At 40.2% G+C, this 26116-nt stretch overlaps 1 long non-coding RNA gene across 1 annotated transcript; it reads left to right on the plus strand.

Annotated features, from left to right (window-relative positions):
* The first annotated feature begins 13946 nt into the window (after positions 1-13946).
* On the plus strand, positions 13947-20139 carry LOC132914120 (uncharacterized). Its single transcript, XR_009659519.1, has 3 exons — positions 13947-14631; positions 14811-14962; positions 17727-20139. It is a non-coding gene; the product is annotated as an uncharacterized LOC132914120 (long non-coding RNA).
* The last annotated feature ends 5977 nt before the right edge of the window (positions 20140-26116 follow it).

The raw sequence follows: 26116 nt of genomic DNA on the forward strand, positions 1-26116 counted from the left end.
TCTTCCCATAAATGCGCGATACGCGTTTTGTTCTATTAGCAGCTTTCAGACAGAATGACATATAGTGATTATTCAGACGACAGAGAATGAATAACAGCGCTTGTTCTAGCACTTTTGTGTACCGAGCCACTATTCTACTAGAGAGCAACACTTTTTTATGAGATACCAGTCAAATATAATACGAATGAAAAATGTGCGCCAGCTATGAAAGTCAATGCGAAGAATTTATCGAACTGTCAATAGCGCGTACACCGGGTGTTTCGCTCTGTACTTTCGATCCGTATCGAAATTTATGTAGGTTACAGAAAAATATCCTCGAATGATATTTCTCAAGAAAAAGACTCCACTTTCGTTCTTTCTTTTTTTCTTTCTCTTTTTTTTTTCCTTCTCGATGTACGAGTATATTCGCGAAACTCGAAGAGAAGTTAAAAGTTAAACTCGCCGAGTAAGCCGACGTAACGAAACGCGAGCAATTAAATGAAACTAACTTCCCCTGGGAAACACGCGACTTTAAAGCAATCAAATAATTATACATTCAAAACTCGCGGGCCGCTGATGGTCAAACGAAAGTGGTCGTTCGTTAAGAGGCAGAAGTTTGTTGATTGCTCAAAATTCGACGGTTCGAGCAATCAGCATTATATTGGAGGGACAATGGATTCCAGGGGTGGAAGAGGGAGAGATAGCCGGGCCAGGCGAGTGGTAGTTATTCGTAGTTCGATGGAGGGTCGGCCGAAGTGGCGTACTGACTGCAGTTTAGATAATGGCAGGCCAAGTTCATTAGCATGGTCTGGTCTAAAGGGTCCTATCACTGTTCTCTGGAAAGCCTCTGTCTCCCGCTAGCTTATACACCCGTGCGCCAGAGAGAGTCATCCTTCCTATCTGCGCCAATAACGAGCCGGTTGTCATCGAATATCGGCCATGGTTTTCGCGTTTCGAACCATCTCCCTTGATCGTTCGAATGAAAGATTCAAGCCTTTGCCTCGCATCGCGAGCCTGATGTTTTATTCAACCGCTATCAAAAATGTTGCGCTCCGACATTCCTTTTGAACAGGTAACTCGTAGTTTCTACATCGTTTTAACATCCTGTATCGTAACTGGGTCGAGAAATTTGTCGATTAGAAATGCCCAATGCGAATAACGCGTCTTCGATTATTTAAAGAAGGGATCTAACGTCTAATTTAGATAACGTGGAACTTATTGCGAGATTCCTTCGTCCGATGTTATTGGGTGCACCAGAAGCTTTTGATTTTCGGAGTACAGACTACGATGTACACTTGCTAGCAACGAGAAACGCGGTAATAAATTGGGAAATTGTGAATAAATAATGTTCTTTAAACAAACTTATCGCGTACTGCTGGAACATTTACTACGTAATATTTATATTACATTTCAACCAATTGACTGGTAAATAGATTACTTAAGTTTCAAATACGATTTAAGGGATTCTAAATTTCCCAATAATTTTTATAATTTAGAATAATTTTTCTGCTAATTATTTGTCAAATATCTGGATCCGAAATGTAGTTTCAGTCATCGAATAGACTAATGGATAGAATTTTAGGATTCTGCGGCGCTATGCTTGTTCATTGAAATCATAGCGAGCATTAAAGGTGCTGATTTGAGGTACGGGAGGGGGTCAGGACGAGGCAGGTTAACGAAAGACGCTTATCGTCTTTACGCCCCTCTCATTCCGAGCTTTTACGACCGTCCGTACTCTGAGATGCATCCCAGTACGGCTGCACTTAGGTCCTTTTCACCCATTACGCCGCATTGTGACATGATTGTTCGCCATGTGCGCATTATTGGCGAAGAACAATGGCCGCGGCAGATAGAGACGGTTAAATGAAACTTCTGCCTGAACGAAGCTGAACGCATTTATCTGATATTGCCGCGAGGACATCCCCGCAACCTTTTTAATGGCAGCGATGATGGTACCGCTGAGGGCGAAAGGATCACCCTGATGCTTTCAGAAATACATAATATACACGATAATGTAGCCTACCTAGCAGCGATTTTCCTCCTCCTGGTAATTTTGGAAAATATAACACAGTATCTTCTTCGACTATAAGCTTATATATCGGTAATAAATACTGAATTTATTTTGTTTAAAATGGTTGATTATTGGAAAAGTTTACAATACGCATGAGAATATTTGCAATTTTTCAAAATTGGAGTATTTAGTCCATTTTGTAATTTAAACATCGAAATGTATTATATTTGGTGTTTGAATTTTCGACGAGATGGTGTTCCAATTGGATGACGATGGATGAAACGTAATTTTATTCCTATTGTCAATATTGAAAACTGATGCAGTGGATAATTCATTGCGAATGCTAACGTATTTTATTAGCAAAATATACTCGTTCGAATTTCGAAACACTGTTCATCGAACATCTTAGTAAAAAATTTTTATGGTCTTCTCGTTCAACATTGCTCGGTATCTTTATACGCATTTAGAAGAATAGGAAACTCTGTTCGGGAAATTTGTCGGTGAAAGATAGCATACGACGTGGAACCGGGTTGTAAAACGTGTTTAATAAAGACGCATAAGCAACGAAGGACAGCGTGCATCGGCGAAACGTCAGGGTGGTTAAAAGAGCTTACAACTTTTTTCAAGCTGAATATGTCAAAGCCGTCGATATGAATATTCATACCGGACAAATAATGATGCGCATGCACATGCAACTCGTTCGCGAATCTTTTTTTCCAGCTAGCTGTTTGGCTGGCTGAGAGCCACGCTGAATATTCTCACGGATATATCAAAGGTTCACTGGACATTTAAGGTTGGTAAAAGCTTCTGTCAACGCGGATTGATCAGTCAAAGGAACCATTTTGAACGTCCTTAAACGAGTATAGAAAAGTCGAGTGAATAGGTCAGTAACAGTGTTCCATTCAAGCCGAATTCTTTCCTTTCTTCAACCAACTTTGGACGTTTCCCCAATAGTTCACGTAATGAAAGTGTCTTTAGAAAGCGAATACATATAGGATTTTTTGAAAGTGTATCTTAAGTTGTATTTGTTTATTTCGTTTAACGGACCAAAGTTGTCTTAGCGTAACATTCCATTTCTAATTTCTTTTAATCAATTTACTTTGTTGAATTGGGGTTGTAATTATGAAGAGAAATATTAGGAGTATCGTTACAGTACTTTTTCGTTACTGTTTATTTCTCCATTTAGATCTTATAAATGTATGAAATTTAGAGAAATTGAAGTACGTTTTTTGATGTTGTCGGCGTCAGGTAAAAAGCCGACTCCGTGCGCTCCTTGCTCTCAAAACCTCCAACGTTACGAGGTCTTTTCCATAGAAAAGAGAAGAGGAAGGACAACATAAAACAGGCTGAAGTCGTTATATGCAGAGAGTTTTTGAAAAGTTTGCAAATGAGTGTGTCGTTGAGAAAGAGTATTGTGATTCGGCCGGACTTTAAATAAATATATCCACGTAGTTGGTGAACTAACATTTTCAAATTATAATGATTCCTTTTGTATCTTTGATTTGTACAATATCTGATGGTCCAAGTTGTCAAGTACCGCGTCGTATACTTATCGAATGAAATATACGTTAAACAAGTAATGTTTAATCGATTTTAAGATTGTTCGAAAAGCTCGAGTGACTAAGCTTCTGACGCATACATCGACTAATTTAAAAATTGATGTTTCGTGATTTCATCCCATTAGCCACGCTATGGAATACACTTGATGAACGCACATTATAAAGCACAAATAGATAAACACAACATACGTTTGTATCCAGTGAGCAGGTCTATAAAACATTTTGACTAATTTTAGTTAATTGGTAGCGACATTCGAGGTAACCGTGTCGATACGCGTATCTACGGATTCATCTAAATAGAATTTAGCCGAGGCATGATGCTCATCGCCGTCATTGATTTGCATCCGGCCGAATTGATCGAAACGTCATGAGTCGGCGTGACCTAGGAGACATTATGGAACCCGCAAAATTATCACCAATCAAGTGGGAAATTCGTCCAACAAAGTTAACTGTTCCGCTGGTTCCTGGCTGATGTTCTGTAAACGACGAGTTACGTCGCTGCTTGACACTCAGCTTCGTGGAGGTAACGCGTCCCACTGTTTAACATCAAATTGCATGCTTCGCATGGGGCAAATTACCGCCGTTCGATCTTGCTCCCGATTTTCATTCAATCTATTTCAACAAGTAAGAATTTCCGAGTACAGTAGAACATTTACCGTAGAAAATTTTTGCAAATATTCGCTTAATTTCTCTTGGAGCAAGAGTTCCTAAGAACAAGTACGTTACCGATTGATTAAACACAGTGATTTTATATAAAATGTGATTTCGGATCGAGCCAACTTTAAAGAGGATAATCAACCCTTCGTAACTTAGGCAAAGTCAACTATGCATTTTTTATGAGCTGGCGAAGTTAAAGTATACTCAGACCACGCTCAATCCAAAAACCAAAGCAGCCAAAAAGTGGACCAGCCAGCTTAACTTAACTTTCTTAATTGGTTTGCGTAGAGAACTTTGACTTCGGCTTAAGACCAATTTATTTACCTTGTTTTCTTACTCTACGAGACTAACCAAATTTCGAATTGTCCACATTGGTTTTTGAAACGAGTATTTACACATATTGGTTCTTGGGTGCGAATGCGACACACGGCTGAAGTTCTCGCCAGGCTCGGCTAGATGTCCCTCGTTTAATTGCATTTACTGGGAACGCTCGCCGCGACGCAGACCGTTCGCCGAGAGGTAATTCGCCAATTATTAGCCCGAATGGTGTACGGTTCGTGTTCCTAGCGTCAGAGAGCAACTTCCGCGGGTACGATTAATTAACGACAAGGCTACCGATCCATTACGTTCATTGGATTATAATGCAGATGTGCTCATGTTACATTGATCGACGGACTGCGTCTATTCGCAGAATACCTGCTACATCGCAGCGATAACTTCGTGAGGATCTCCTGTGCATCCCTTAAACCGAGTTAAAGGAATTTGCAGCATCAGAAAGTTTCTAGAAGGTAGGAGAAAATGCCTACAAATTTTTATAGGAAATTTTGAGCCCTGGTTATCGAATTAAGTAGGACAAAATGCAAAAGTTTGATCATTTTAATTACATTATCATATCGTAAATAGCGGATTATTATTAAATATTTAACGTGAGAAATTTCAAGAAGAAAAATGAGATTGTACATGTGAATTTTTACAGAGAGATGGAATTTTTAGCTATGAAATTAAATGACGAATTATTTCCAGCTGCTAACATTATTATTAAGTACATGGACGGCCGTGTATAATATATGCGTAGCAATTAATCTATTACTATTTCATGTCACAGAGCCAAGTACGTTCTAGAGATCCTTTGTAGATAATAGATCCTCTTGTACGGTCAAGTATATTTACATTTGGCTACTACATAATCGAATTTGAAGGCAAAACTTTCAGGAAATAGTGTGGATATAAAATTACAGCGTATGATACAGTAGATTCGGTGGCAAAAATATTATTTTGGAATTATGGAATTATTTTGTGTTGAGGTTATTAAATGTATATGAACAAAGGAACGCGTGGATAAATTGTAAGGTAGAAGATATATTTTAATACAAAAGTGTAAATACAAGTCGGAATATAATTGAGGTGGTCCAGATGCGCACGCTAGCAGTGTTACCCTATGACTGAAAGCCCTGAAGTCATCCCCACCTGTCTACAGTTTATGGTTTGCCTTCGACGCAGTCTTTTGTCTATACACTGTCGATAGCTTCAGTGCTTGAGAAAACTAAAGACCAGATGTAGAGTTTTCTTAGAAGTGGTGGCCACTATTTTGTAATCAATATTTTGTAATCAATTTCTACATTTCGTCATCATAATGACAACTTTTTATAGTCGTGTGAAAGTACATACACATTAAATAGTGCAAAATTGGAACTAATTAATTACCATATAAGTGCTATTAAAATATTCCTTTTTTCAATAAATGTACTACTAGTTCTATTTTACCAAAAGAAATGAAAAATGTTAGAAACGTTGACTGATCCTAATTCGACGATCAGATCTTACACTCTACATACTTGTGCGCTGAATTCGGAGCAGATCTCCGATAATTTCAGCTGCAGAGCAAAAAAATATTGTAAAGAATCTGTTTGAGCGTAACGCAGCTGCGCTTCCCCTGGATAGGATCGCAATCCGATAGATTCTAACGTAGGCAGCCGGTTGCTCGTACACATCCGTTCTCTCTACCTCTTGAGAATTTCGCGGTGGGATGCGGGCTTTGATCTACCGGTATCGATATCAACCACCGTTCTCTTCCGTCTGAGTGCACTTTTCGGACAGACGAGGGGGGGAGCAAGAAATAAACGATCGACGACAACCTCGGTGGGGGACGAGTACGGAGGAAACTTTGGATGCGCAGCAGAAAGAGCAGCGGAGTCATCGGTTTGCCAACACCGATTGCTGATAGAAACGCAGCCGAGCACCGTCCCGCTTCCAAGTGCGAACCGCGATGCGAGTGGAAAATCGTCTTTGAGCACTTCCGCTACCTCTCAGCCTGCTGCTTGATGAGTCGCTCAACGTTTCGACCATCGAGCTTCACATTGGTAGTATATCATCATTTTAATGAAAAACTATTAGAAAAATGTTAAAAAAGCTATGTTAAGTAATTTACAGATATCTTTGTCTAATAAGGAATTTATGGGGAAATTTTCAACATGGAATTAGATCATACGTAGCCAGACAACCGTGGATAACGAATTGTCTGACAGCGCTGCTTAGGGTGTGCGGAGATTTGTAAGTAGAAATGGATATTGTGTGGCCAGACAAGCGTGGCCAGACAAGCGTGGCCAATAATCTATTAACCAATACTACTTGAACTTTGACACTGTGCGTTAAATGTGTTACATCAATACTATTCAGACAAACGCGATTGATGAATCACTGTCAAAGAATTTTCAATAATTTCTAAGTAAACATAGATGCCGTGAGTAAAAATATGTAGCCAGACATCTGCGATTAATGTATTATTCACTGATATTATTTTGAATGCGCAGAAAATTGAAAGTAGAATTGAGCGATATATAGACAGACAGGAGCGTGTAGCGAATTATTGACCAATATTATTTAATATACGGTATAAAGTTCGTAGAATCGGATCATATACAGTCAAACAGATGCAATTGACGATTTTATTCACCAATGCTTTGTGGAATTTGTGACTAATTTGTGTCTAAGTGAAATTGAACACTGCGTATTCCGACGAGCGTGATTAACGAATTATTGACCATTACTACTTAAAATTCCTGTAAATTGCATCGCACAGGTGTTTCTATATTCCAAGAAAGTAAGGATTCAATTTTTTCAGAATTTCATTCCAAAAGAGCATCAATTGCCGAGTATCGACAGACGACCGAGTCCGTGGAGTCGGCAACTCGTTTAAAGTTTATCATATAAGCAGCGGAAATACGTTCGACACCTCGTCGCGAATTTCTCTGGCGGGAACGCGCGGCTTGGTGGAAAATGATACGCGGTGAACTTTCGACTAGATTAACTGACGCCGCGTCTCGAGATATTCGAGCGTCTTATCGGATCAATTTGTCCCGACAAAAGAGACACGACAGAAGCGAATATAAAAAAGGCAAAACGTGTGTATTCGTCGAAGAGCGAAATCTATAAGTGCCGAATTTTTGACAAAAGTTTTAAATACTTTAACACGGGTCCACGATTTGCGTATTTCTTTCTGAAGCTGCGCGCTTTTAATGGGTTCCTCGCGCTTGAACAAATCGTCTCGAAAGGGGCGCATCTATTTGCCAGTTTTCAAACTTTCAATCTTCCGCGTGCTCCTTCTACTCCAAAGTAAATACCGATCTCGTCTGTCGCGTACTAAGAAGTTTAATTCTTTCGTCTGGCGTGTCGAACACTGACGAAGTCTAATTTAAGGAGCGACGTTACGCTTAGGAATAGCGCTCGGTGCAATTTGTATGTTACTTTGAGAACATTTGCAGAGAATGGTAGGAAGTTGTAGCGTGAGCTGCGATTCTTTGGTTTAATTTCGAAGGAGCGCAAATTCTGATACGTTTGTTTGCGACGATACTTCGAAACGCGTTTGTTTTAACCTTTGTGACAGTACAAAGGGTGAGTTGAAAGTGTAGAGGGTTAAAGTTACTGTCGCTCAAAAATGACCTCATTGTCAATACGCATTTCTAGCAATTATTTTGTATATTTGAAATGGCATTAGGATATTTTGCAGATGTTTTTCTTACTTTAGATATTTTATTCGTGGTCAAGTGATTGTTTTAGGAGACGAAAAGCGGCAAACAGTCGGCCTTTGATGAATTTCACAGATCGGGATCGTATACCGACAGTGGAATCAGTCGTAACATGTACGCCGGGATATAGACGGCGATTAACGAAGTATTAAGACCAGAGTATTCCGCGTAAGCCAGGGATATGCACGATGGTGCATACAGATGTGATGCAAATTAACGTTTAGTATAAGCCGTGCAAACCTTGGTAGATAGCTCCTGGCTCAACGAGCCCCGTTTACGCCTTTCGCGATGTCTGTAGCCATTAAGCCAGTGTTCGAGCCGTTACGGCTGAAGCCGGAAGTTGTTTGTCGCTACCAGCAGGTCAATTGAAAATTGATCAGCCCGTATAGTCCCGTGAGTGTCCAACATTGGCTGAAATAGAATAAAGACGGAAAATGTGAAAGGATACAGATAGTTTGTGCTCGACAGAAATACACTAAACTTTGCCAAATATTCGATAGCCTCAAACTTTAACAATACAAACATTGATAACACCTACAGCCAACAATTAGTCGTCTGTGGAATGCCAGAGCTATGCATGTATTATCAAAATTAGAAAAAACTCAGGACATAGAACTCAAGATACAATTAAAAAGCAAGAGAAGCTCCGAATTATTAATCTTAGAAAATCTCTTTTCCAATAGAAAATCAATTCCAATTATCTCTAAAGAATTAGAATCTTTCCTGGCACTAAATAAAAATTGACAAAATAATGTAAAATTCAGTAGTTGGTAGCTGTGGTTAGCGATGTCACACGATCAATTTTTACAAATTTATCGAAGCAAAGTGAATGAAATCAGTTTCTACGAGTTCCTTGGCAAACGATCAGAGATGGAGAATTATCAAGCACTAAGGGAGTAGAAATAGACCGGCCTTTTTACCAGGAGGATTTATCGTGAAAGTTTCAATAAAAGCATAAACTGTAGATGGCTGGTTTAGATCCGTCCCGTGGTATGCTGCATGCGTCTTGAATTTTTCAGACGCCTTTTAGGTGGTCGGTTTTATGCACGTAACGTGACTCTGAAAAGTGTAGCCTCCATTACGAAGAAGCAACCGGAATCCTCTTAACCGTAACGGTAAGTCAAATTAGAATATTTCAACGATATCGACGATTTTCAAAATGGATGCTAATAGGTGTTTAACGCTTGATACTAGGTAGACCAGGGTCTCTGCGAATTAATGTTAATACAGTCACGCTAATAGCGTGGTTATCATATGAATATGTGTCACGAAGACTAGGTCACTCCCGATTCCTGGCCTATAGTATATAATACCGACCATCCCGGTACATACGGATTACTGTTAGAATGGAATTGCATTTGCGTAACACAGCCGCGTGTCAGAAAGCACCGGATGTGTCACTTCTGCAATGAGATTCTCCTACAAAGGATATTATCGTGATCACAATGTGATTTATATTAATTGTAACAAGATACGATCATCTTGCTATTGTTAAACCGAGCCAGCAATTTCGGATTATGTGGCGTTTCTAATTATTATCAATTTTTATCAGCAAGTTGGACTCCGGAATGAATTTTAAACCATGGCATTAATTCAAACATAAGGCGACTCGTCATAATTATTTCTTCCGGTTGTTGTGAACGCTGCTCTTAATCGTAATTTGAGCGTATCGTGAATCTTGCGTCCTGGTTTCTATTTTTCTCTATTCACGTGTGACACAAAACGCATATCAAAAATATGAAAAATATTTAAGAAATTACGCTCTCATCGTAAATATGGTATGTTGCAATTATTCCTGACACTTATGTCGCTTAAATTGCAATAAATATAGAATCACAAATTGCTTCGTTGAAATTCAAGGACTCAAGAGATCCATTGAAACCGCAAGAAGATTGATCTTGTGTTGTCCGCGTGCAACATTCATGTACGAAAGAGCAATAAGAGTGGAAGACATCGAGACAGAAAAAGGACATGAGTAGAATGTGTCCGCGCTCGGACTCGGAATTGTAAGAGTGGCCTATAGATAAATTTCCACAGAAAATCGCCTGATCTTGAAGATGTTCTAGTCAGTGAGCATGTTCAGTCAGGATAATATAATACAATTTATTTAGACGCGCAGTCTTGGCGATACAAATGAGACAATTTTAACGGTGCATACATACAAAACCGAGAAATTCTATTCCACGATGTTCACTCTATCCATTGTTTCAGAACGAAATGAGAGGAAAGAGTCGAGAATTCTTTGAAGGTCAGGGCGATCATCGTAATAAGTAGCTCGTAAATGGGAACAAACACAAAGAAAACTTTGAAAGCAACCTGGTTATCAAGTTTAACTTCCACCAATGTACTGGCTAACCGCATAAATAACAGAGCAATTTCAAAGAAAATAGGAAAAACGAATCTGATGGTATTTTAAACATACTTATCGAAATTGTCCCGGTATTATATATCCTATTTTATATCCGGAAATAACTTGTGAAGCAATTACTTCAAGAAAAACTCTACATCTTTTCTTTTGTATAACCGTGACCTGGACACCGCTGTTACGAAGAAAATAGAATTTAGTGAAGCAAAAAATTAAAGCAAGGAGAGGTCCATACTACTGTGCCATTGAATATAAATGTTATTTTGGGTTACAAAGTCTAGAAACAAAAAAGCTATAAGTAGATTGTTATTGCTATTTCTTGTAGCCTTCGGTTAGAGTTGTACACCAAAGTTACCTTTTTTTTGGTCATGTCCTTTGCTATAAATGTATGAAGGTGCTTCCTATCATATTCTATTGTATCGCAACACTGAGAGAGTGAGGATCTGGATCAGCATACACTATACCTGTACTTACACTTATAGCTATACTTATTTCAATACATTTTTCTATTACAAATTCATCCGCTCGTTCCTCTATCAGTCAACCTCAACAATAACTATAAAATGTAGAGTAAAATTTGTTCGTTTAAGGCTCGAAGAAATTTTTATTTCCACGACTGCCTGCGAACATTACGAACGCAAACAGTGGAAAGTCCTCCTATTTCATCACGAGCAAGACTTTGGTACTCCAGATTCAAGAATAGGAGAGCGTCATGGAGGCAAGTTCCCACGGGATGGAAAGCTTTGTGTTAGCCTGTACGACTTTACGCACCGCGTGAAATTACATAGCGCTAGCAAACGCCTTGTGTCGGGCTTATAGAGTGCTGAAAACGGCCGCGCTTTGATGTTTCTTCCCTTTGACTTATTTCTCCGTTGGCCTTTCGTCTTTTCGTGACGAATCGATGTTCGTCTTTGGAAACGCGGCCGAGAGAAAAAGAAAGGACAGATTAGACAAGACCGAGCGCAATTGCCGAAGGAAAGAAAATTCCCGCCGTGACGAACGACAAGAACGGGGCAAGTTTTCCGCTCACGATTCCCACAGACTTCATTCCGATCTCTTTGGTCAGAAAATGCGTTCCAACCTGGTTGAAGGAGCTTCGAGATTGCTGTTACCTTCCTCGTGGATTGGCTCTCTGACGAATTAGATTGGTAAGTACCTTTCATTCCTGTCACGAGCTGCTTCTCCTCGCTCCTCCGTGTCGCTCTACACACTTCCATGGCGAGACAATCGCGGTCAACGCCACCGACATTCCCGGAAAAAATATAATAAACTGGCGTCGAGAGTGCCGTTGCTCGGATCTATTTCGTGCTAGTGTTCCTTGCCGCATATATCGCCGATTTGACCACGTGAACGTTGGTATTTTCCTCGCGAGACAAGCATTGTCGTGGGAATTGTACTTCCTTTCGTTCGTTTGATCGTGCACGCTCATTAAAAGCGAGTAATACAAGGGAAGCACGTGATTTTTACAGGAGAGCAATTTCAAAACTTAGTACGTCGTCTGTACCAAAATTTGCGAGCCGTTTCAAACTTTCGAGGTTTATCGAGACTGTGTTATTATTTTGTTAAAAAACTATTTGATAAGCACTCAGAAATATCTTCGACGGATATACTGGAAATTTTCTCAGTAGAATTAGACTATATGTGGTCAGACAATAATGGTCAATGAATTATTGAACGACACTACTGAGAGCGTGGAAATTTCTAAGTAAATACAGACAGTATGTAGCCAGGCGAGTGTCAGTGATCTATTAAGCAATACTACTTGAACTTTATACACATTTAATAGATAATGTTACGTCGGCCGACTCCCTGCCTAGACCGGGCCACACGTCGCGGGCAGGATGGCAACCAGATGCCTTCACATCCTTACCGCGTACCCTCAATAGTCTCAAGTATCCTCCATAAATCCCAGGCATTTTCTATTTAAGGTCCTTCAGATCGACCAAATATTCTTTCACTGAATAGTTTATTGTCTACTACGGGAAGATACGGGAAGGTTGGTTTCTCTCACGTTCAGTATCTTCCGTCAGCGACTTTCTCTCGAGGGCGGCTAAGACCCTTCCTAGTCCACCAGCCTTCTATTATCCAATCAGAAGCAATGTCTATTACTCTCACTTTCCTAGCCAAAATTGTCATCAACAAATCCGATGATTCCGTGCGCGAGACACACCCATCCTTAGCTTTCCTCCGCCACAGAATCGTCACCGAACGGCAGTGATTTTCCATCTTTCGAACGGTCAATACCTTTGACCGGGTTTCCACCTTTAGATCAGCACCTACTTAACTTATACATACGCACCAGTATAACTATATTCATTACAAAGCTGTTGGAATAAACTGTAACTTATAATTTGTTATCTCAGTGTCATATTCGATTCAACTACCTCTATTATCCTAATCGAAATAGGGGATCGGTCATTTCGTGGCGTCTATTGTCTAATCGTAACGGGAATTTACGACTTCCGTTGACCTGCTTCTTCGCGATCGCGTCTCTCCGCGAGTGAACGAAACAGATAAGATTCTATATATTCAAACAAGCTCGGTTAGCGATTTATTGCTGTAGAATTTGTTTCAATTTCTAAATAGAAATAGACAATATATATCCAAACGGCGATTAAATGAAAAGAATCAATAAAAATGTATTTGTCGCGTTTGTGTTCTGTCGTCGATCGCGTAGATGTTAATTTGAACTTTAAAATTTAGAAGTTTGGTTGGTTGAAACGTAGCAGCGAGAACAGCAATTCTGTAATTCATTCCTCGCTGTAACTATACAACGTTGCACGCGTCGGTTGAATAATTAAGCGCGTACAATTCATTTCGCTCTAAGTCCACGGTCGTGATATTTTCAATTATTTATAATAATTATTTGTCAATTTTAACGTTGCAATAGCAGAACATCTCTCGGTAATCGAGATTCATTAGCGCTGGTTGCAACTGTACACAGAGTTGTACATGTCGTTTGAATAATTAAATATATGTAATTCGTTTCGGCGCGCGCTTGCGACCGCATTATCTGGAGGTTGTTATCGCGCGCACGCGTGCGTACGAGCGAGCGAGCGGTTCGCGCGAATTTTTCCTTGGTATTTATGCACATGGGTACAAAATAAAGCAACCAGACGGCATAATATAACGAGTAAAAAGTGCTGTTGAAGATGAGACATTAAAAATACTGCTGGCCGACGGTGACCCACTCGGACCGTATTTGAAAAGGGCGACAGATATTTCGTTGGAGAAAAGTACGGGCGGATGAAGCTCAATTAAGCGTATTTAATTACGATCGATGCGTTTGTCTAGCGTGAAAATATCACCGGGGAAAACTCTATTTCGGTTTAATTTCCCGACACCGAGTCGCGAAAGTAGACGCGTTCTCGGCGATCACTGGCGGCCGCGTTAATTAACTCGTACTCATACGCGTACTAAAAATAATTCGTTTTGTCGCGACGAAACTCGAAGTTAATCAAACGATATTAGATCGAAGCACGTCGAGAGATTAAACGGATCAGCGCTGTGAAAACGGGCGCGAATGAAAATTACGCGGAAATTATGTAAAATAATGGGAAAGTACACGAGGAGGTAAAATTCTCGTCATCCGTCCGACTAATTTCGATTCGTGCTAGCTGCTCGACAAAGCGACTCTTTGAGGAACACGAAGCAAAAAAAGACGAGAATTCCTTTCACACTTATTCTATCGTCTTTTGATAGCCTACGGCTATTCACTAAAGACACTTTCGCCTTTCGTTCTTCAAATTCCAGAAAAAGCTATGTGAAAAACATTCCGCTCTTTCAATCTTCTCAACATTATTAAAAAACTGATTTCACGTCGACGACGACGACGCCGCCGACGACGACGACGCTGGATACGAGCAAGAAAACGAGCGATACTCGAGAGCGGAGTCAAGATGACGAGACAGCCGCATTATCTCGCGGCACGAACGTAAACATTGACACGAATTTTTGCAAGCTTCGCCGTGGTGAACGACGCTGCGAAGGAAAATCGTGAGCGTGAACGAGGCGATGCACGACGCAAGGGCTGCGGTACGTAAGTAACTCGGTTATGAGCCATCCATTACCTTGTTCAACTCCACAGGCAATGCTCTTACCCCTGGTTGGCTGGCCAAGACCCTCGCCTCCGTTACCGTCCCAACCCCCGCGTCGCATAACTCTCTGATGCCCTAAGTGCACCGGCGTGAAGGTCCCGCATACACTGTTTGCAGAGTTACCCTTCAACGGCGTCAAAGCAGCCTCTTCACCAGCCGACACGATGCCCACGTCCAACGGTGTAATTCCACGAACAACAAGAAACTGCGCGGTGTCCTTTTTGGCCTTTAACTACAGTAACCAGAACAACAAGGTTTTATGGAAGAAGGTTGAGAGAAACACTTTCACTTCGTGTCATTCTTGGATTGTTGCTATCATTCCTGAATTTGTTATTAATTCGAAGAATTATTTCAAGCGATAGAGACTCGGAATTGTGGAGAACTAACGAAATGAGTATTGGTAATCGATAGACGGTGGTTTCTTAACAATACATAGTATTAGATATGTTCTACCTGTTACTCTGTAACAGTTAAATTTAAGTTTACATGAATAGTTGATAAAAAAATTTCTGCTACTCTGATTATGAGTGTTTGACCTAGAAACTGTCGAAGACTATGGCTGAGAGAAAAGCTAAAATCCTCGGAAAAGATTAAAGGGCGTGAAGAAGATCCTTAGCCGATCAATTTAAGCGATACCTTTCGTGTCAACGTTCGTGTAATCAAGCTTGAAGCAACGAGCTGTGCAAGTTTCATGGAACAACGGACTAGCGTGAAATATTCATGCGATACCCGGAGAATAGATCGGACATTCCGTGGGGAGATAAATTCAAGTCGAACATCGCAAGTCGCGGTCAGGTTGCCCTCGGTGCCCTCGGAGAGTTGGCTCATAAATCAAGATAACAAGCTGATTGATCAAGGAAATATAACGCGTCATTGATGAGAAGTGAAACCAAGAAATATTCCAGTAAAATAGCAACAGTTTTCAATTATTTATCATAGCATCTCGCCTTTTCCAAAATCTTTTCTTATTTTTGAGATTTATAACGTTTTACGACCGCTGATTGTTTCATCTGGAAAAATTCAAGCAATATTTGCTGTCGACCCTGCAGTGCCCTTACATCATTGATCGTAATTATTTTCAGTCGTTTAATTTTTCATCGCGTTTATTGCTCTTCGAAAAACAAATTGCCGAGAGTTTACGTTTTAATGCGTTTAATTAGTTTCAGTTTAGAATTTATTCGGTTACTCTAGGAGCTAATAGGTCGTTATTATTCCATTAAAGTAAGTTTCAGGCAACTTTGACGGGTCCCATTCTTTAGCCGTGATTTGTTTCACAGCCGGGTCCTCGCCGATATATTTCCGCGGAATCGGAGAGTTTTTCACGCGCAACAGTAATCGAACAGTGGCTGAAAGCTACAGAATTGCAACAGCTCGATTTCTCCTAATTATTAAACGTTCCTAAATAGAGCGATCCGCTTTCCATTAAAAATTGCTGACCCCCAAACTATTCTCTTTAACCTTTTGCACTCCTATGTCGAGTGTGACTCGACATCAGTTTTTATCTTGGGAACTCCTTTGTCGAGTCCCACTCGACATTCTTTCATGTCCACCTTTTTTTGTGAAACGTGCGAAAGAGAACGAGGATTGCATCCTGGAAATTGTTTCAAGGTACATCGTACACTTAAAAATTACAAAATACAAGAATAGTGTGAATAAAGCTGGTATTTAAGTGAATTTGTTTCGTCCTTTATTTATTTAAATTGTCTTATTTTTTAGTTCAAGTAAATTTCAAATGAAAGCGTTGAGAGCTGCTGGTAACGAAATTGAAATAAAATTCGGAGTGCAAAGTGTTAACGGCGATTCGTTGCGCTTTGAATGTTTGGCGAATCTCCTATGATAGATCCCGAACTACAACGATTTTCCAAATATTGAAATGATTCCAGATATTTCAACATTAACAATAAACATCGGACTAGTGGAAAATATTGCAAATTCGAAAGTGGAATAATTTCTGCAATATCAGAAAAACAAAAATACAGATTAAATGTTAAAATATAATACCCAGAAGTGTGCAAACTTATAACACAACTGATAGTGAATATTTTTATTTCGTGGAAAATCTATGAAAGATAAGAACTCGAAATATTTGCATAATTCGCGAGTACAATTCACCAAGTTAATGCACGGCTTTCCATTGTATCGCGGTGTGAATTACATTCCCCGCAAAACTCAGCTAACTTTCGTCCGACAGATTACTCGAAAAATTCCGCTCGCGCGAGTTAAAGTATAAGCTTTTCGGCAGACATCGTGCAACTCCAATTAATTCCTTTCAAAACGCGAAGTATATAAAAATAGCCTTTTCACGTAGTAAAATGCTATTCTGTCGCAGCGATTCGATGTATTTGATTCGAAAACTTGTTGTTTCACATGTTGCGTAGCTGCAAGCTTTGCCACACAGTGTATGGAAGCGTGTGACAGGGTCGATATTATCCTGGCCACGATACGGCTAACAATTTTCTGCGAGAGTAATGGAAAACATCGACACTTATTGGTCATTTTAGCAACGATTCCCCCGTTTTTCACCGGTTGCAACCTGTTTTTCATATGGCCGAAATTGTCGTGTTACGCGACGACGAGCCATCGAAACGCGTGAAACGTCGGTTGTGCTTTTTTTCCGTACCCTATTGACATTAATTCTGGAAACGCTTTGTAGGATGCCAAACGTTGATCGGGAAAACAATACTGTATCAATGTATCGTTTATTGAAATGTAGCAATGCATTATGATTAGACTGCGGATTTTTATGTATTTTAGAGGCGCATAGAACGCATATAACATCCAAAAATGTATATAATATGTAAATATTTAGATGCTGAATAAGCGAGACAAATCTTTGCCTAAGTCTTATCTTTTTAACTGCGTGTATAAAAATATGAATATTCGTAGACCATTTATGGCATAATCGAGAATTTAAACAAATAATTGAATGATTACGAAGATACGAATACTTCTATGGTCTACTCTATGGACGGACATTTATCACGATAGAGCTTCGAAAAATACTGGCCAATGGATATGTGCAAATGTTTACAGATTCAAACGATTAATCAAACTCACCCATAAGATACAACCAGGAACCCTGAAAGAACGAAGCAACCACGACAGAATAGAAGAGTATCGAAGAGGAAGAAAACGACGATGGAAATGGAAATGGGGAGGAAAGTGACTGGGAATTGAACCAAGTGCGGAAAATGGATTACGCGTCAGATGAAGAACCAGCTGCGAACGAGTAGAGGAATGAAAGGGTGACAAGACAAGTTAGAGCGCGAGACACAACGAATCGCAGACGCAACGTGGTGAAAATTTGTGATACCGTCCCGTGTCAGAAAATTGGACGAAGCAAGAAGGCGGAGATCCGGAAAGACGAGATATAGATGTAGAAAGGTGCGAAAGAGAGAAGGAAAAATGACAGGAAGTGGCAGAGGGTAACTGTATAGGATCTTAAAAGGTTGGAAAGGAAAGGGTAACAACGAAAACGAGGGATGAGGTAAAGAAGTAACAGAAGGGGTTAAGAAGGGGTTAAAGCGTGGTGCGCTGGGAAAAAGAGAACCCCGAGAGAAGAGGACAGAGAACGACGGATAGTTAGAAAAAGGGTGAAGGGCAAGAATTACGATGGAAAAAGGATAGAAAGTTGTAGATGGTGGAAAAAGGGGAATAGGTACAAAGAGAAAGGTGAGCGATTGGTACGAGAAAAAGGAAAGATTGAAAGAGAGAGGAAGGGGTGGTGGAACGGGGTTAGGTTAGGTAGGAAAGAGGAAAGTGACAGCGCGTCGGAAGAAATAAGCGGAAAATAGAGAAAAGCGGAGAGGCCGTGATGGCAGTAGTATAGGTCGGCAATTTCTCGGACGCAGGAGCAAGAACTTTTAGCCCGTTAATTTTATGCAGACGGAGCTTCCTCTGGTTCTTCCTCCGCTATTCCTCCGTTCAATTCGACAAGGGTTCAGACCACGGGAAGGGTAGAACGGAACAGGAAAGAGCATGCTACGTGGAAAATGGCTGTGACCGCTAATCCAATCGGCTTTCGCGAGAATTAAGGCTGCTCTTTTCTAGCGTCGCGTGTGGATCCAATTTGGCACTTTGGTAATTAACGTTGCCTACGAAGCGGCCTGACAATGAACTTACGCGCGTAATTAACGCAGTCGCGTAGGCTTAAAGCGACATTGCATTAACGTACGGGTTCGACCTATTCGTCCCGATGGATGCTGGATGTCGTAGATATACGACGTGTGATCTGTCTGAAAGGGTGACAACTACGAAACTTGCGACAGGTTATTAGCTATCGACGTACGAAGACGTATGAATACTAAAATTTCTTTAAGTCAGCGTACTTCATTCGACTCTTAGCACGTAGAATATAAAATTCGGTTGTCAAAAATAGGAATTTTGTGTATCATGCAACATCGGGATAAAAATTCAAGGGACCCGGTAAAAATTTGTCTTCGCTTACGATGCTCACATACTCGCACGCCTGCCGCGAATTTCCCGCGGATTATTCCGGATTAAGCGACCAACTTTTAATTGCATTGTATTTTGCGATGGAATGTTTAATCAGCGGCGGAAAACGCGGAACAACGGCACACTTTTCATCGACGCTCGGTAATGCGCTTAGCCGAAAGTAATCAGAAAGCAGGACGTGCGTTTTCGTCGGCTTTTTCGCCGGTTGCTTGCAACTGAACACTGTATAAAGCAGCGTGCAAACTGGCGCCGAACCACCGAATTTTCTATGGAGAATCCCAGCGAAAAAAGAAAACCGGGTATTTGATGAGAAACCACTGTCTGTTATCGTTCATAACTAACTGGTGAATTCCTGTTGAATACCGGGATTGGGAGAAATTATAAACCGTGTGGATATTAATTACGTGCAAAATTGCTTGTACAATGATTTCTGGTAATCCGAGACGGAGGAATAATCCGTAAATATAAGTTGAATTTATATGCACCGTCGTTCGTGAGTATTAGCATATCTGCACTTTACACGTGTGACAACAGGTTCAAATAATGGAAATAATTTTTATGGCAAACACATTGTTCCCAAATAATTCTCTAAGGTAAACCTCGTTAAAAAAATTGTGTACGATTTAAATACAAAAATCCAGAGAAGTTTTTATATCCAAAATTTGAAATTAAATAACAGCAAATGCGATACAAGCATTAATAATTCGAATGTCAGAATTGGTTAAAATAATGGCCGAAAAACTCAATAAATATAAACAAGAAAAATGTAATCTTATTACCATAAAGATAAGATTTGTCTTAAAACATTCAATATATGGATTCTTTGCTTACCTAAGATTATATTCATAATCTCTGTTTGATCTAGGATTACAAGAGAGGCTATAATTCAAGCTTTTACCAACTTCCCAACAATATTTCAAGTTTATCTTATTTTCAGTAAACGTGCCACTGTGATACTTATGAAGAGAGGTGTACGCGTATTCTCATGCATCAGTGTTGCACGCAGAAAGGTAATTCGTTTCCAGATAAGAAACTTTTTGACAAGCTACCGATATGTTGTATCCGCCAGTGATTCTGTTATTGACCTAAGAGGAGCATCGTGCTTCTTGTTTGCTCTAAGGATTCCTGCCGGTGTACGTTACAGGAAAGGACACAAAAGAGAACGTCAAACAGGCTAAAATATTTCTCCAACTTCCTGTCGATAGTCGAACCTTTCTACTTTTCTTTCAACTTGAATTTCCACGAGTCAACTTATACCCTCTTACTGTCACATTTTCAAAACGATCACAAAGAGATCGACATTGAATACAGACAGCTTTCCTTGCCGATACAGATTCTTCTCGAATAAACTCGTAATTTTGTTCACATCCTTTCGTCAACATGTAACCACGTCCGAAACTTTTACCCTTGTCGAGTGTTATAAGTGATCGATTTGGTGTAGAATGAGGCGTGCGAATTTGCGGTAAATCTTCATCAAACACACAGCATGACTCAAACTTCTGGGCTACATTATTCACGTTGCGCCATGGACTAAATGTAACGCAATAACACGCACTTTCTGTGCATCACAATTCGCCAGTTTATCGAAATCGGTTCGAACTTTTAACAACGTCTATCACATTTCAGTTTGGATATTAATTTACTCGAAGAATCTGCGACTCTACGAAGAAGAAGAAGTCAAACAAACTCAATACGTCGCAGTAACGAAGTATTTGTCCATAGAGGTTCTTATGAGTGTATGCCTTGCAGTCTTGGAATAATTCATTCGAATACGCATCCACAGCAACCATAACCTAAACTCTGATCGACCGTCGCTTTACGCTTTAAACGTTTTGCTTGAAACAACCAACCGATCTGAGAACGGAGATTGTATAACGCGTAACAGGAGCGACGCAGTTCGGTCTCGGTCCGGTTGGACGTCGCGACGCTGCATAATTAAGATTTCTTTATCATCGCATTTGAATGCAAGAATGCCCGACCGCTGGGCCCTTTTGTTCGTACACACGGCCAGAGAGTGGCGTTATCTCGCGGCCTCTAAATTTTCCTGAGTTACAATCGCGAATTCAGTCGGGCCCCTCGTTAATTAGCGACCGAAAGAAGAATCGCCGGAGGACTCGTAAATCAAGAACAATGCCGGGAAATAGCACAGCCGACGGGGATGGCTGCGAGCCTCCGCCAACGCCAGAATATCCCCACTGTCTCCACCCCTCTTTTTCTCGCAGTTTCCCCATCTCCGCCCTCTCTGCTTTTCTCTTCCTCACCTTGGCAACTGGTAACGCGAGTTTAGCCAGGAGAAAAAAATTCCTTTCCCGTGGAAATGCAGTCGACACATCACCAACCAAGACATTCGGGGGTCACGCAGCATTTTTGGGTTCGCGTAAAATTTAACGGGAGCTTTCATTTCCACGTAATCGACCGATTCGATTCTTCCATTCGCCCAGATCCCACTGATCAACCAGAATAATCCGGCCGGACAATGACGGGGATTTTACGAGCTGGAAAGCAGCCGGAAACCGTGGGTCAAACGAAAATCTACCGATTTCTAACCGAATCCAGTGAAAACGCGAAACAAGCGATTTTTTCCAGAATATTTCGCGTGTGTGGTTAGAGTGACACGGTGCAACGTTGAAACGGTCATCTGAAGTGCGAAGAGCGTTCAATTTTTCGCCTCCTTCCAAAAATAACTGGCCATTCTCTCCTCTTTTTGTATTTTGCAAGCGACGAGATTTTTACCTTTAGGATTGTATTTGTTAGGACAGAGTTAGTTCAGGAAAGATATACGAATTTTCTACTTTCAAAAAGTGGAAGGTGTGAAATATTGTACAAAAAACTCAAAGGTCACTAAGTAGGACTTTCTATTCGGCAAGAGAAATGTATTTTTACTGCACGTGAATTTTAATTTATTTCAATATTTCTAAATAAATCTTTCTATCGAGAATGCCTGTTTGGTAAGAACACTGTGATACATCGATCAAGTTATTTATTATTTATAAGCTTCGAAGAAAATTTTTGTACATAAATCTTTCTTATTTCTTTTGAGATAAAAATTGAACTGCATAAGAAGCGTCCATATATTTTTCAAATTCCGAAGTGTAACTTTCTTTTGTACGATTCGAGAACTTGATAAACATTGCGTTTCGAACTTTCACAGAAGTTGGAAGAATTATACAGAATCGCAATGGTTTCGTTCATTCTCTCGATATTCTTTCCGACCAATGCACGAAAACTCGTTTCCAGCGACATTTTACAATACACGTTTACAGCACCGGACTGGTCGGTTATGATTCAACGTATTCGGTTCAGTCATCAAAACGAACTCGATTTCCCACGTAATCGAAATTCCATTTTTTGTTCGAGAAAAATTCAAAACGTTAATGAACAGTGCATGTACATTTCCATTTCATTCCTTTTTTCTATTCGAAAGATACGTTTGAAGGTCGCAGATGAAAAACGGGACAAATCAAGTTTTACATTTGTTTTTACAGAGAAACAGTTTAAAAATCTAATAAGTTACTAGATGAATTAACGTTAATCCCGTGTTACCAAAATTGTTCTTTTATTTGACCAAACATAGTATACTTTCCTACATTCTTCATACTTTTAAGAATATTACTCGTAAAATATTAGAATAGCGAAAATATTCAAATCTCGTATATCCGAACAGTTATACATTGACTTCTACAAAATTCGTCAAAATATATTCTTTCTTAGTCATGAAGTGACATCAGAATAGAAAAATTAACCAGGACGTTTTTATTATTTTTTTCACCTATGGTCTTCAAATGTCACTATACTTTTTCTGTGAACATTCTTTGCTTGGTTTTTAATATTGGAGTCAATTTAATTATTTAATTAATATAATGTGTAGAAATGAAACGCGCAAATAGCCGCGAGATGTTCGCGCGAAACGGTGTTCGAGCAACGATGTTCAAGCGCCACTTATACTGCGCAAGATTGATGACTGCTTTGGGATTCAATTTGCGTGTCGTTTAATTACGGGGAAGTTCAGGAGATGTGTTGCTGTAGCAGCGATCGTGGAATTCCGTGGTACGTTTTAAACTACCTTTTGCGTCATTGAATTAACGTGTACCTCTGTGCCACCTTTAAAATTGTTTTCTTGAATTTACACAGTCCGCCAACACTCTATTACATTGTTAAGGTTTTTGTTTGGAAACTCCGCGTTATCTTTCGAAGAGTCGCGAATTTCCTATCGAAATGTCGGAAACTGATGACAAATCTTTTTACTCAATTTGCAAAATATTATCCTTAAGATCGAAAAAGCGAGACCCTCTTGAAACATTGCATTAATATTATTAGTGGAATTTTACGAGCCGAGAAATATAGTCAGGAAGAACAAGTTTTCAGTAGATCGCAAAAGAATCCTGATCAAATATCGAACAACTTGAAACCTCTTACATAATTCCATTAACAATGTTCACGGAATTTTTCATGTCACAAATTGTCAATTCTGATAAATATTCTTACACGACGATACCAAATTCGTTAATAAATCAAACGAAGTTCCATAACCAAATTTTACAATCAAGCTATCTGAGAACAGTACTTTGGCAATTTAATATGCAACCACGTATTAAAAACTACTGTACAGATCATCCGATTACCCTGTTCAACGAAAAATTGTAAAATTATAATAGTGAAGTTTATAACTTGTAACCTGTCACTTGTCAGTTCACCAATATTATTAGTTGGTAAATTGTCGCGCAGGAAGACCCTGGACGTTACAAGAGCACGAAGTTAATTTGGCCGGCGTAATTCCCGGTAGATCTCGAACAAGTCGAACAGTGGACGATCAAGAGTCGGAGATACGCGCAATTAGCATCGCGCCTAGAATGCCCAGACGGTACTGCATTATTTGTACCGTACGGAAGAAGAGGATATAGGGAGTAAAGGACAAGTAGGGTTCATGGTGAAATGCACATCGATCCGACCGCAGTTGGATTGCCAAACCGCCGACTGCATTGCAGCCCGTCCATCGGGTTCTGGTAGTCCGCGTCGACGCTCGTGCCGTGCTCGCGCCATGGGAAATTTAATTTCCCAGGCTACGGCTCTCGGATACACAAGCGCCGCCGGCTATGATCGCCCCCTCTCCTCGCCCTGCTGCGGCCTGCGCGCGCCAATATTCCACCGAAACACGCGAAAAGCGCACAGCCCGTGATTTCGGCCGAGATCGCTCGGTTTCGCCCCGCGAAAAACTCTCTAATGGATGACCGGCCCGTTTCAAAGCTACGGTTACATTGTTTGCGTGGGGGATGATCGCGTGTAATTGTCCGAAAATGAGATTTACGATTCCGTTTCGTGTTACATCGAGGCTGCAAGTGACTAAATATTTGATTAAGAGAACAAACGAGAAACGATCTTATGAAAATGAATAGTAGTTCCGCATGGGAATATGAAATTGTATAATCAACGTTACTTTTCTCCGTTTTCTATTACGTGTCGTCGTTTTTCTACTTATGGTTAATTGAAAAATAAGAAATGGATTGAAAAGTAGGATAGCAGTACGAGGTTGCCAGGAAGCAGACTGCAACGCCCTTTTGTATCGGCTGCCTGTAACAAGCAGCGAAACGCGCGTCGAATGTCACGTACGGTGAATTTGCAAAAGCAACGAGGACACGGTTGATCCTGTGAAGCCGTTGATAACGCAGATTCTGGAACGAGCTTGCGAGGCTACCCTCACAGAGGGCGAGGTATTCACGTTTCGTTAGGGGTGGTTTCGGCTGTTGGATCGATAAAAGCTGTGTTTGAATTTCGCGCGGAACATCGTCCACTCTTGGCTGCAGCCGATTAAACATTTATCTTGGAATAATGTATCGCTTTTGCTTCTCCAACTTATTGTTGGACAAGTATGTTTCGAACAAACACATCGAACGAGATTAAATTTGTACAGTACGCAGAAAGCTAACAGAAGTGGTTATCGACTTTTCGCATGTACATAAGTAAGTACATAATAACTAAGTTTGTACGCGTCAAAATAACTATTAACAATTGATCTTTTCGCCGTGGAAACTCGTAGACGGTGGAAAAATGGGAAACATGAGGGAACCGGTTAATTTAATGAAGGCCGCGGGAAAGAGAGGGATTAATGAACTTCACCAGAATTTTACGATCGCGGTGGCTCGACCCTACAAATGAATTAAATTACAATTACCATCCCCTCCCAATCTAACCCTCTTTCCGCGGTCCCTTATCGACTCGGTTCTTAATTCAATTGCGAGAAGTGGCCCAGATGAAAAACGACGAACCGAGCCGCGTTAAAATAACCATCTATCCCTCGCTGGCCCTTGGTAATTGCGTTCCACCCGGTGTATTATGCAATACGATCGCGTCACTCCACGATGGAATCCAGGAGATAATTCGATTTTTGTGGTCCTTGCGTCACAAAAGAGGCCTGATGTTTCATATCGTTGAAATTACTTTAACCTCTTTGATAGAAGACCTTCTCTGGAAACTTTCGCATCCCGAAATATGAGCGATTTTTTTCTTCTAGTTAAAACAGATGTTAGTTAGTGGCAAGTTTGTCAAAGATTTCTTGTTAATAGATTTAATAAATGGTATTATCTCGTATAAATAAAAATTCAGCTCTGAAAAAATTAAACCGGGTTCAACTAGATTACGGTTATCTGAAAGAAGAGAAAGGAAATGTTCAGTTTATATTTCTTTGAATAGAATTCATGTAACCGAATGAAAGGAAACAGCCGTCAGTTGGCCATGTCAGAAAGGAAACGCAGAGTGTACGGTATAAAGAAGCTAGCGGAGAATATAAAATGTACGAGAGGATAGTTATATACCAGTGGATATTCAGATTGCAGAGACAGGATGACGAAGCAACTTTCATGATTAAAAATACACACGAAATATGCAGCTTGCAAATACACAGCTTGCAAATTAATTCCTGCGTCGTGTAAATTAATTCGTTTTACCAATATTATCATATATTAATATCGCAG

The sequence above is a fragment of the Bombus pascuorum genome, chromosome 14 (assembly GCF_905332965.1).
Source record: "Bombus pascuorum chromosome 14, iyBomPasc1.1, whole genome shotgun sequence".
NCBI lineage: Eukaryota > Metazoa > Arthropoda > Insecta > Hymenoptera > Apidae > Bombus > Bombus pascuorum.